This window comes from Maylandia zebra, linkage group LG3 (genome assembly GCF_041146795.1).
Source record: "Maylandia zebra isolate NMK-2024a linkage group LG3, Mzebra_GT3a, whole genome shotgun sequence".
Taxonomy (NCBI): domain Eukaryota; kingdom Metazoa; phylum Chordata; class Actinopteri; order Cichliformes; family Cichlidae; genus Maylandia; species Maylandia zebra.
The window spans coordinates 38,612,641-38,625,774 of NC_135169.1; the positions used below are offsets into that span (position 1 = coordinate 38,612,641).

The window sequence follows — 13,134 nt, forward strand, 5'->3', positions numbered from 1 at the left end:
TCAGTGTATTTAAGCCCCGTGTTTCTCTTTGTCAGTGTTGTGATCTCCCTCACATCTGTCTGTGTGTTCTACCTGCCAACCCTGTCTAGTTTATTTCAGTATTCAAGTTTAGTTCTTTCTTGTTTCCAGCAATAAAGCTGCCCTTTTGAGTTTACGTTTCAACTGTTTCTGCATTTGGGTCCTTTCCTGCCTGCCTGCACTCAGATCATGACAAACATCAACAATAATAAATATTTATTTACTTACAGAAATGTTTAAATTTCCTGTCATATTTTGAATATTTTACAATAAGTCTTTTGTTTCATTCTTTCTTTATGTTCAAACGGATGCTTGTCTCCAGATTTACTTTTCTTCCATAGGCCCTGAAATACTGTACTTTGACTAAAAGACTCTACATGTAAGCAGTTAAGTGGAATTAATTAGTAAAGTGTATCAAATGCTAATTGTAACTGTAACTATATTTCTAATGAAGAAAAACATTTGTGTTCCCTTGTAGAGTAACTCTACAGACACAACCTAGAAGACTGGTAAATAAAAATAAATACATTTTACTGGTGTCCTTCTATAAAATTTGATTAAATCTAACAATATATGTCAGCTGTCTTCAAGTAACAAACTAAAATGTGAGTGTTTAATCAGAGTTGATCAGAAATGGTGTGAAAACAGTGCAGTGATGCCATTCGACTACATGATTTTTCATTGGTATGAAGTTATGTCACACAAAAGAGCCACACCTTGTTTATAAATAGTAATGAAAATGACGCACATGTACCTCAGTTGTACAGATATCAAATGATCAAATGTAACAACAGCAGCTTACATAACATACTAGATTTCAAACATCATTTATAGCTAAATAGTGCCTGTTAATAAAGGATGATCTGGACAAAAGGCCTTTCTTTCTGTTTGTTCAAGTGTTTATGCCATTAAATCAATCCTATTGTTAGGTAGTTTATGTGAGCTAAGAGATCAGTGATCTCTTAATTTGTTCATTTCTTGTCTTTCTTTGTGTTTGCTATTAAATCAAACCTGAGCCTTATTGTTAGGTTTTTCATGTGAGCTTTAAACTTTGATCTCTGAAGTTGTTCATTCCCTAGTGGATTCAAACCTACATAATTCGGTTCGATAACTCAAATTTAATTAAATCATAATGCCACAAATCAAGAATATAGTTCTGGCGGAGAGACTCGGCTGAAGTCCTGGTAGATCAACTAATCTCAGTGTTAGCCAACATTAGCTCACAGGATTATAAAATCAAGCATGGAGCCATAAATTCTGCCTTTACCAACATTTATGAAAGAATAGGTTGTTCCAAAGTGCTTTATTCACTTAAAGGTACTGTAATCAGATGCCACCTTTGTATCCGCTTTTATTAATACTATTTTGATGTTTTAGTAATTAAGAGTTTTGTTTTAGTAATTAAGAATGAACTCTACTATGCCATGTGACTACAGACAGAGAACCCCCCACACACACACACAAAACATGTTGCACAGGACAAATACAACTTTTTGTACATGTGGTAATATGCAGAGTCCACTTACACAGTGTCCAAGAACTGTCATTATAACGGCAATAATGTAAACATTGACACAACAACTTAACTTTGACAACAAAATTTACAGCTTTTTGAAAGTTATATATGGTGTTTATAGTGCATGCACGGGCCAGTTAGAACAAAAGACATGGTGAGAAATGCGCTAAAGCATTTGAATAAAACAACTATATAAGGGTAGACTTAATATTATGGTATGTATTATTTCTTACAAAATACTGCTCTTTTGTTTCTTTGAATCTAGACAGTTGTGTAAATTTACAACATATACTACATGTAAATGACTTTATAGCAACCAGTTAGAGAAGATATGCACCAAAGGACGGTGATATTACAAAGCATGCAAATAAATATATCAATTTAATAAATAAAACTCTTATATTTTCTTATAGAAATGAAGGGCAAATTTGTAAAGGCTTTCTCAGCATTTTGCAACTTTAAGAGGCATGTAAGGAGTACAGGTTCCCTCTCTGTTTCTGCTGCCCATCCTCTCGTTATTCTGTATATTTAAGTCCTCAGTTTGCCTCAGTTTCCTCGTCACATCATCAGTCTTCATGTTAGTACTTCTCTCATGTCCACCTATGGTCTGTGCACCATGTTTTGCTTCCTAGTGTCTAGTTACCGTACAACAAGTTTAGTGTTTTGTATTTTAGTTTGTAATTCTCAGCAATAAATCTGCTTAAGTTTACATTTTGTCTCTGGAGTCCTGCCAGATGTTTAAATTATCTTTGGTTTGTGACTGCTTTTGTATTCACAATCATTAAAGAACTATACTATTTGTATCACACCCTCTTTTCCCACCTCACAGCCGCACAGCAAAGCTTGTTTAACATATTTTCTCTTAACCTGAGGGCATTAATGGAGAGGTAATTTCTGAAAATTCTGGTTTCACAAGCTCTCCTCCAAATGTCAAATCTAATAAGACTTCCCATCTAAATTATTCTGTTAGCCAAAAACAGACTGGACATAATGAAACTTTTTTTAAAAAGCGTGGATAATTGAGAAAGTACATGTTAAGCTGGACCAGTATTCTTATTTTTTGTTCTTTCTGTGTTTGTTCTTCAGTTATATTCTAATTTAATAAATATCGGAGAACAGTTACATATCAATATATCATCATTTTTTTATTGTTGAGCAGATCCGGAAAAGAGGGATGATGAGCTTTTGCAAAGCTTCCATCTCTTGGCTCAGAAAAAAAAGTGAACATGACTGAACCAATCACATCAGAGGATTCAAATGATACTAAAACATCATGTTCAACTGTAATCAGCTCAATACAGTAAACAGAGGTGTGATATTGAATGAACAAAAGTAATGTGGTAGAAAATGTATTGCTGAGCCAACTTTTGAAAGAAATTGTTCTTACACAACTCTAGAAACAATATTAGAACTGAAATATGAACATTCAATATTTTTCACTTTATAGAGTGAAAGAAAAGTACACAGATGTCCCATTTGTTACATATTTTATTTACATATTTTATTTTCGTACTAGTTTTGTAGTAACTTCGTAACTTTACAGAAACTCTTTTTTACCTCAGTAGAAATCTATTTGTTTGTCTGCCATGACATCAATGACTAACTTATGTCTCAAGGGAAAACAAAGGGAGAGGCTCTTATCCTGAGGCAAGAAACTGTAAGGTTGACAGTTGAGAAACTTGTGAATCCTATGACGTAACATTCTTCATCATCAAGATCTCACAACCTCGTCTATCATTTCTCACATACGTCATTAGCCCTCACGCTTCTGAAATATATAAGGCCACGAGAGGTGTGAACATATGATTAAAAGAGTTGAAGAGCAAAGAGTTGTGAATTGCACTGTTGTGAGACAAAAAAATTGGAAACCATCTACAGAAGACAAAAAGGACAATTGATACATTTTTCATCTGATCTCAGTTTTGGTAAGTGCAATGAAATATAAATTTTATTTAATGTTAATATGACTATTTTGTATTTTAGCTTGTTAAACAAAGTAATTATTATATCTATATTATTTTAAAATTCTGATTCATATTTTTTCATTAAGATATATAATGATGAGTACAGTAAATAAGTCTTGCATTTTTGTGAAATTCTATTTTACTTTTTAAGTAGTGTTTTGGGGTTTTAACTTTTTTTTTAATACATATACACTTGCCATCTGTGTCTTTTACAGAGTTAACTGATTAAACAATGGGTGTTGGACTGATAATATCAACGTTCTTGTTTCTAACAGGTGAGCTAAGTGGTGCTAAACTTACTGTTGATAAAGGAATTATGAACTGCTTTATCATAGCAAAGTATACATCATAAATAATTGCTACAGACAATACGTAGACTGCATTAAAGTTGAATGTTATAGTACTTTTTATGGTTAGGCACTTGAGTACAATTAATCTAGGTAAGCTCTACCTAGTAAGATGTCTTCAAAAAATGGGTTTAGTAAAAATTTGAGTTTGGTATAGCTGAGATGAGGATGATTTACATGACTTTTGACAATTTTTCTTTAAAGAAAAAAATGTAGTTTCTCTCTGAATCTTTCTCTCTTGGCTGTGAAGCATGTGATTACACAGGTCTGCAACTGCATAAGATTTTAGAGTGTTTCTTATAGATTTTTACTCATTGAAACTGGGAAAAATGTTTTAAAAATTCCATCTCATCAGGTTTTCTTGCAAATCTCATGTTTTTAGTTTAAATGTACAATTTCCCTTTTTAGACTGAAATCTGGTATCCTGTACTTTAGTCAAACAACCATATCCAATGATGTCTTACATTAATTTAATGTTTGTAAGAACGAGACTCAAGATAAATATTTCTCATAATAAATCTCACAGCACACATGGGGAATTCCATTTAAAATCATTCAGTTCTGAAAAAGGTTAAAAGGTCATATCATAATCAGCTCTTATACAGCCTTAACATATTCAAAGAAACAATGCAAAAATGACCTTTGAAATTATTGGATTTACCAGAACTTGAAATGACAAGATTAGGCTGGAATTTTGCGCTTGTTAATAAATGATATTCTTGTCCAATATTTGAGCCCTCACAACTAGAACTAGATTGCAAATATTTATAACATGAGAAAAAATATCATTGTCAGTGTCAAAAATGATTATATTAGAAGATTATTTGACACAGAAGGATTAACAGGTAAAGACTGACCTCTATCACAATATGAATAGAAGTGAGACCTTTCAAGTGCTATAATTCATTTTTGCCAGCCATGTATGTCACATGGGGATATGATCCTTAAAAATTTACCCAAACTTCACTTTATAAAGCTTTCCTCAGTGAATTATCATAAAATTTATTTTCTTCTTTATGAATCTTTTTTTAATCTGCTGCATATAAAACAACCACTCAAAAAAAGGGAACAAACATTGAAAAATTGAGCTAAAAAGCAAGAAAAAAAAGACAGCAAGCTTAAATACTGGCTAATCATGCCATTTCAGACACACATGAGTAGCAAACAATTACATATAAAAGAAAGACTCAAAGGACAAACACAGTGGTTTAGAAGAATTACCGTAATTGTCGGGCTATAAGCCGCTACTTTTTGCACAAGCTTTGAACCCTGCGGCTTTTAGTCAGGTGCGGCTTTTCTATGGATTTTCCATGATTTTTGTGATATCGTAAGACGATTTGTTTTGTTTGTTCCGCTGTTGTACGGCACTACGTTGCCTGGCGGAAGGATCGGGGTTCAAGAGTGGTATGTTAGTCACATGTCCATCCGCCAGGCAACGTAGTGCCGTACGAAGTAGCGCGAAAAACAAACTTCAAAGTAGCGCTACGCATTCAGCGGGAGGCGTGGATGACGAGCGGCGATAAACTTGCGAAAAGCAAGTTATGCCCAACTCCACCGGTGGATTCTGACAGCGTGGAAAAGTGCGAAAACATCCATGATCACCAACGGATTTTGAAGGGCTGGACTGCTGCATGATGGAGAGGAGGACACCGCCACGGCCCTTCTGAGGGTGTTCGACTCTGACACTGACAACGAGGATTTCTTTGGTTTTGAAAGTGACAACGAAGGAGAGAAGCGGAGAGTGGATGACGAAGCCATCCTGAGCCTGTTCGTTTCCGGCATTGGAGGAGAGGACTTTGGTGGTTTTAGAGCGCAGGTGTCACGGTCTGGCTGGCAGACCGTGGGGATGTGGGGAAAGGAGGACCCAGGCGCGGTGCTCTATGTATAAACAGTGTGTTTATTTACAGAGTGGAACAAAAACAACAATAAATCCCCGTGTTCTCCCAGACTCCCGTGTCGTGTCTCTGCGTGAATAGTTCGTGTCTCTGTGCTCTCCGCTCCCGTGTCAGCACCCCCCGGTGCTCGCTGCTCTTCGTGCCTTCCACGATTCCTCGTGGAGTCTCAAGGAAATGATCCCGCGTCGGTGGGAGCTCCAAGACTCTCCTAAGTAGCTCCCCCGACGAGCCCTGATCAGCGGCAGGTGTGTGGCTTCGGGTGTGGCCAGTCCCTCCGCAGGGCCACACCCCTCAGGCCTGCAGGTGGCCGAGCTCCATCCTCCAGGCACACCCGCAGACATACACACCCATACCTCGCCTAAACATATGAGTGGGACACAGACTAACACAGCACAGAGAAACACACATATGTACACGCACAGAGCAGGAGAAACGACACCAAAAATACATAATAATAATACACAGGTCCATGACTGCCCAGGGATCCTGGGTCGCCCAGTCCCAGGACCCTGACAGCAGGAAAAAGAGAAAGATGGTGAATGACTGACTTTTCTTCTTGTTAAAGCCGTGTCACTGCACCTGAGCCTAAAAGGTAGTCCGAATCTATTTTTCTGGTGTGCTGTAGGTTACTGTTATGTACTACATGTGCAAATATGTACCCATAACTTGTTTTTCAAAATATTAATAAAAGGGGTGTGTCTCCAAACAGCCATCTCTTTCCTGACAATTCCCTTTGTGCATATTCTCTTACATATGATAAGTCAATATTGAAACACCTGCGGCTTTTAGTCAGGTGCGGCTAATGTATGTACAAACCAGGATTTTCCCCTGATTTTAGCTTGTGCGGCTAATATTCAGGTGCGCTTTGTAGTCCGGGAAATACGGTACTCCAGTTACCCCACAATTTAGAAATCATCTGTGTACACCAGTCAGCTCTTTTTATGATTACAAAGGTTGCATCGCAAGACACAAGTTTTGCTTTTCATGACAGCAGAACTAAGTCACCTCCCAGTACTGATAAACAAGAAAAAGCAGTGAATTAATTTTATTAAATATATCAATGAATGCAATATCTTTTAACGAAACCTAAATGATTATAAGCACGTATGGGGGAAAAAAAGATAATTTGGGGGAGATTACTTTAGATTGATTGCAATTTATATCAAAAACATAAAAAGGTGAAAAAATTGGGTAAACTGTTGGAGCATTGGATTGAAGACACTGAACTTGTTTTAAGGTAGAGATGGACGGTAGAGATTCATGTGGTTTATGTTTGTCATAACAACATCACCAGCTACAACAACCACTACAGCAGCTACAACTACTACCACGCCAGTTACAACATCGACAACATCAGCTCCAACGACTACCACAGCTGCTGCAACTACCACCACAGCTGCTACAACAAGTACCACAGCAGCACCAACAACTACTACAGCAGCTCAAACCACTACAGCAGCTACAACTGCTACCACACCAGTTACAACATTGACAACACCAGCTCCAACGACCACTACAGCTGCTGCAACTACTGCAACACCAGCTACAACAACTCCTACAGCAACTCAAACCACTGCAGCATCAACGACGACAGTATCAGCTTCAACAACTACCACAGCAGCTCAAACCACTACAGCAGCTACAACTGCTACCACGCCAGGTACAACATCGACAGCATCAACTGTAACAACAACCACAGCTGCTGGAACTACTGCAACACCAGCTCCAACAACAACTACGTCAGCTACAACAAGTACCACAGCGACACCAACAACTACTACAGCAGCTCAAACCACTACAGCAGCTACAACTGCTACCACAACAGTTACAACATCGACAACATCAGCTCCAACGACCACCACAGCCGCTGGAACTACCACCACAGCTGCTACAACAAGTACCACAGCGGCACCAACAACTACTACAGCAGCTCAAACCACTACAGCAGCTACAACTGCTACCACACCAGTTACAACATCGACAACATCAGCTCCAACGACTACCACAGCTGCTGCAACCACCACCACAGCTGCTACAACAAGTACCACAGCAGCACCAACAACTACTACAGCAGCTCAAACCACTACAGCAGCTACAACTGCTACCACACCAGTTACAACATTGACAACATCAGCTCCAACGACCACTACAGCTGCTGCAACTACTGCAACACCAGCTACAACAACTCCTACAGCAACTCAAACCACTGCAGCATCAACGACGACAGTATCAGCTTCAACAACTACCACAGTAGCTCTAACAACTACTACAGCAGCTCAAACCACTACAGCAGCTACAACTGCTACCACACCAGTTACAACATCGACAACATCAGCTCAAACGACCACCACAGCTGCTACAACAAGTACCACAGCGGCACCAACAACTACTACAGCAGCTCAAACCACTACAGCAGCTACAACTGCTACCACGCCAGTTACAACATCGACAACATCAGCTCCAACGACCACCACAGCTTCAGCAACTACCACCACAGCTGCTACAACAACTACCACAGCGGCACCAAAAACTACTACAGCAGCTCTAACAACTACTACAGCAGCTCAAACCACTACTACAGCAGCTACAACTGCTACCACACCAGTTACAACATCGACAACATCAGCTCCAACGACTACCACAGCTGCTGCAACCACCACCACAGCTGCTACAACAAGTACCACAGCAGCACCAACAACTACTACAGCAGCTCTAACAACTACTACAGCAGCTCAAACCACTACTACAGCAGCTACAACTGCTACCACGCCAGGTACAACATCGACAGCATCAACTGTAACAACAACCACAGCCGCTGGAACTACTGCAACACCAGCTACAACAACCACTACAGCAGCTACAACAAGTACCACAGCGACACCAACAACTACTACAGCCGCTCAAACCACTACAGCAGCTACAACTGCTACCACACCAGTTACAACATTGGCAACATCAGCTCCAATGACCACCACAGCTGCTGCAACTACTGCAACACCAGCTACAACAACTACTACAGCAGCTCAAACCACTACAGCAGCTACAACTGCTACCACACCAGTTACAACATCGACAACATCAGCTCCAACGACCACCACAGCCGCTGGAACTGCCACCACAGCTGCTACAACAAGTACCACAGCGGCACCAACAACTACTACAGCAGCTCAAACCACTACAGCAGCTACAACTGCTACCACACCAGTTGCAACATCGACAACACCAGCTCCAACGACCACTACAGCTGCTGCAACTACTGCAACACCAGCTACAACAACCACTACAGCTGCTACAACAAGTACCACAGCGGCACCAACAACTACTACAGCAGCTCAAACCACTACAGCAGCTACAACTGCTACCACACCAGTTACAACATCGACAACATCAGCTCCAACGACCACTACAGCCGCTGGAACTACTGCAACACCAGCTACAACAACCACTATAGCCACTGGAACTACTGCAACACCAGCTCCAACAACAACTACATCAGCTACAACAAGTACCACAGCGGCACCAACAACTACTACAGCAGCTCAAACCACTACAGCAGCTACAACTGCTACCACACCAGTTACAACATCGACAATATCAGCTCCAACGACCACCACAGCTGCTGCAACTACCGCCACAGCTGCTACAACAAGTACCACAGCGGCACCAACAACTACTACGGCAGCTCAAACCACCACAGCAGCTTCAGCTACTACCACGCCAGCTACAACAATTACTACAGCATCTACAACAATCACTACACTAGCTACAACATCGACAATAGCTGGTCCAACAACCACCACAGCACTTTCCACAACAATATCATCAGCTCCTACAACTACTAGATCAGCTCAAACAACGACCACAGCAGATGCTTCTGCAACAACTAACCCTAACCCTGCACCCACAAATACAACTGCTCCAACAACCACCAGAACAGCTGCAACAACAACATCTGCTCAAACAATCACCACTGCAGCTCCAATAATAATCTCATCTGCAACTATTGCAACTGCTACAGCAACCACGACAAGAAGTCCAGCTCTTACCACAATTGCTCCGATAACTATCACAGCAGCTTCAACAACTTCCACTCTCAGTTCAATAAGTACAACAACAGCAACAACAACCACATCTGGGGCCACAACCGCCAGGTCTCTGGCAACTAGATTTGTTGTTTTCAGATCCATTCAGAGCACTTTTACAAAGGACTTGTTGGATTCATTATCCGAAGCTTTTAAGAATCGATCTTCATTAATAAAGAGACAGGTAAGTCTTTCCCTTTCTCAAAAATCCTGGTGAATAGCAACTTTTAAAAAGTTGATGCAGAATGTGAAGTTTTTTGGGGGTTTTGGGGGTTTTTTGGGGGTTTTTTTTGGGGGGGGGGGGGGGGGTATGTGGAGTTCTAAGCATTTATTACTGAATTAAGAGGCAAAGATGTGTGCATTGATTTTGGAAATTAGAAAGAAGGCAGTGTTTAAAGATCATAACCAGTCAAGTGGGCAGCCTAGCAAAGCTCTAAAAGTAACAGTACCTTTTTTAAATCAAGTTTTATTCATCCGATAATGTTCAGCTCATTGATCTATTGAACTGCAGTCTGTTTTACTGCTGGCAGAGCTCTTGAAGTCAGTATTATTGATGGATTTTTATTCTTCTCTAAAAGCAGAAAAGATATTAAGATGTTGGTTCTCACTGAATCTTCCTTCATATTTGAACAAACATTCCCAGCTATGTAGTTAAATAAATCCAGATAAAGATTCTCTTTTTTCACTCTCCTGTCAACTGTCTTTCACATTTCCACCTGAGGCACTCAACCTAACTTTACAGCACTTATTCAAGACAAGACACACTACATTTCTCTCACTAGAAGATGGATAAAACACTTAAATACCCAATGAAGTTATAAAACTACTTAAATTTAAAATCTGTGAATTTTTTTTCCAACAAAATATTTTGTTTACAATGTTTATTTGGAAAGGGCAGCACAATGGCATAGTAGTTATCACTGCTGCCTCACAGCAGGACAGTCTTGGGTTTGAATCTATATTGTCATGTGGCTCCTTGTGAAATATGAATTTCCTATCTCTGCTCTAAGGAAACATGTTAAACTATTGGGCAACAGGTAGAGTGTAAAATTAATATAGCAAGCCAATCTTTAGACTAAGCCACCATAGCTACTCACTGTAGGGATCAGTTGCTCATTAGTCTCCTGTCATATTTTACTGTAAAATATGGCACGGTGGTTAGCACTGTTGCCGCACAGCAAGAAGGTCCTGAGTTCAATTCCAACATCAGGCCGGGGTCTTTCTGTGTGGAGTTTGCATGTTCTCCCCGTGTTTGCGTGGGTTCCGTCCGGGTACTCCGGCTTCCTCCCACCGTCCAAAGACATGCAGCTTGTGGGGATAGGTTAATTGGATAACCCAAATTGTCACTAGGTGTGAATGTGCGAATGAATGTGAGTGCGAATGGTTGTCTGTCCGTGTGTGTTGGCCCTGCGACAGACTCGCGACCTGTCCAGGGTGTACCCCGCCTCTCGCCCTATGACAGCTGGGATAGGCTCCAGCACCCCCCGCGACCCTGAAAAGGATAAGCGGAAGCGAATGGATGGATGGAAAATAGAAACATAGTTTTAATGTGTGTAACAAACTGAAATGAAATGAAATAAAATCTCCTTTGTGTCTGCAGCTAGAACCTGTTTACAAAAATGCATTCGGTTCATCATTTGTTGCCTTGGATGTTGTGAGCTTCAGGTAATTTCAGTATTACCTACCAATTTCAGTATTTTGACATATAACATTAAGAGCCCTAAATATTCCAAACTATAATTTTTGTCTCTGCATTTACAGTCAAGGATCAGTCATAAACAACATGGAACTTCAGTTTGTAAATTCATCTGTACCAAACAACACCGAGATTAAAAATGTTTTGAACAGTACAGCCTTAAACGTTACAGACTTTGACATTGAATTGGCCTCCATCAATGTCAGTGACACAAGTAAGTAACATTTCATGTTGTTTAATCAAAAAGTCTCAAATGTTTTAGAGTGACTTGGTTAGAAATGTTTTGTACATTTTTTCTACCACAGATGCTGCATCAACTACTACAACTGTTGTACCAACAACTACACCTAGTGCAACAACTACTACATCTGCTGCAACTACAGCTTCAAGTGGAGTATGCCACAAGATTAATTCCAGCACTGTTTTCCCTCTGATGCTGCTATTATGGGTTCTATCAAGCCAGCAATAGCATCTGTGCTATTCCATATGAATGGCTTGCAGAAGATGATCTCTTTCACTGCAACTCTTTATTTATTATTATTTAATTGAGAAAGAATACATTTGGTATGTTTGTCAATATGAAAATATTTCTGGGTGGGAATGACCCTGAAATGAACAAAATGACACAGACTTATTTTATGCACCCCATTAATTGAATCATAAATAGAAAATCTGACTCGAGGATACAGGGACAAAATATATGGTTTCTTCTGTATCTTAGAGGCTTGGCAGTTTATGCTGTTCAATTCAGTTTTATTTATATGGCACTAAACCACACTAACAGTCATCTCAAGGAACTTTATATTGTAATGGTAAGATAAAGAACCTACAGAGACCTTCCTGCTTGTAAGCGTGTCTCTGCCTACACGTCTGTTAACTGTTATTCTTTCATTTAGAAAAAAGACTAAACACGAAAAAAAGTTTTATATAGAAACAAAAGGTCTTTTTTATAATTTCCAAATGCTAGCTATATATATATATATATATATATATATATATATATATATATATATATATATATATATATATAATTTTATATCAAAAAGCTGAGTTTTCTTATGAGACCACAGTGCATGGCGGATGAGTGAGTGAAGTATGAAAGATGTGACCGACACAGGCTGCTCCACACAGCAACAGAGAAGGCTGAGCGTAAAAAAAAGGCTGAACTGCATCACTATTTTTGTTGAATAGATTTTTTTGTACCATAACTGGGTTCCGGAGGCAGTTTATAACTTTCGCAGAGATCGGGAGATTATTTCATTACGCTGCATTATTGACGCCTGCATTCGGGTGCTCTCATGTTCGCTCTGCTTACGTATCTGTTAGCTCGGTAATTTAGACAATAGGATGTTGACAGTAGAAAGTAGATCTACTGGCACTTTTCTTTATATAGTTGTATTATTATAAGATTTATATTCTGTGACATGTCTTTCAATTGTTATATTTTCTGTAAGAAAGTTACAATAACCACAATACATAATCTATGAGAAATTTACACTGTCTCCTGTGATGTTTTGCAATTTAGGTGGGTAAAGAGAAATGGATTCAAGGAACTGTGAGAACCGGAGCTTTCATGAATGCTAAAGCAATTTTGAACAAACTGTATTTTGTATTTT

At 39.4% G+C, this 13,134-nt stretch overlaps 1 long non-coding RNA gene across 1 annotated transcript; it reads left to right on the top strand.

The window, feature by feature from the left end:
• Positions 1–3,282: 3,282 nt before the first annotated feature.
• On the top strand, positions 3,283–11,647 carry LOC143416530 (uncharacterized). The gene is made up of 4 exons (XR_013096914.1): positions 3,283–3,459; positions 3,714–3,773; positions 11,423–11,487; positions 11,584–11,647. It is a non-coding gene; the product is annotated as an uncharacterized LOC143416530 (long non-coding RNA).
• The last annotated feature ends 1,487 nt before the right edge of the window (positions 11,648–13,134 follow it).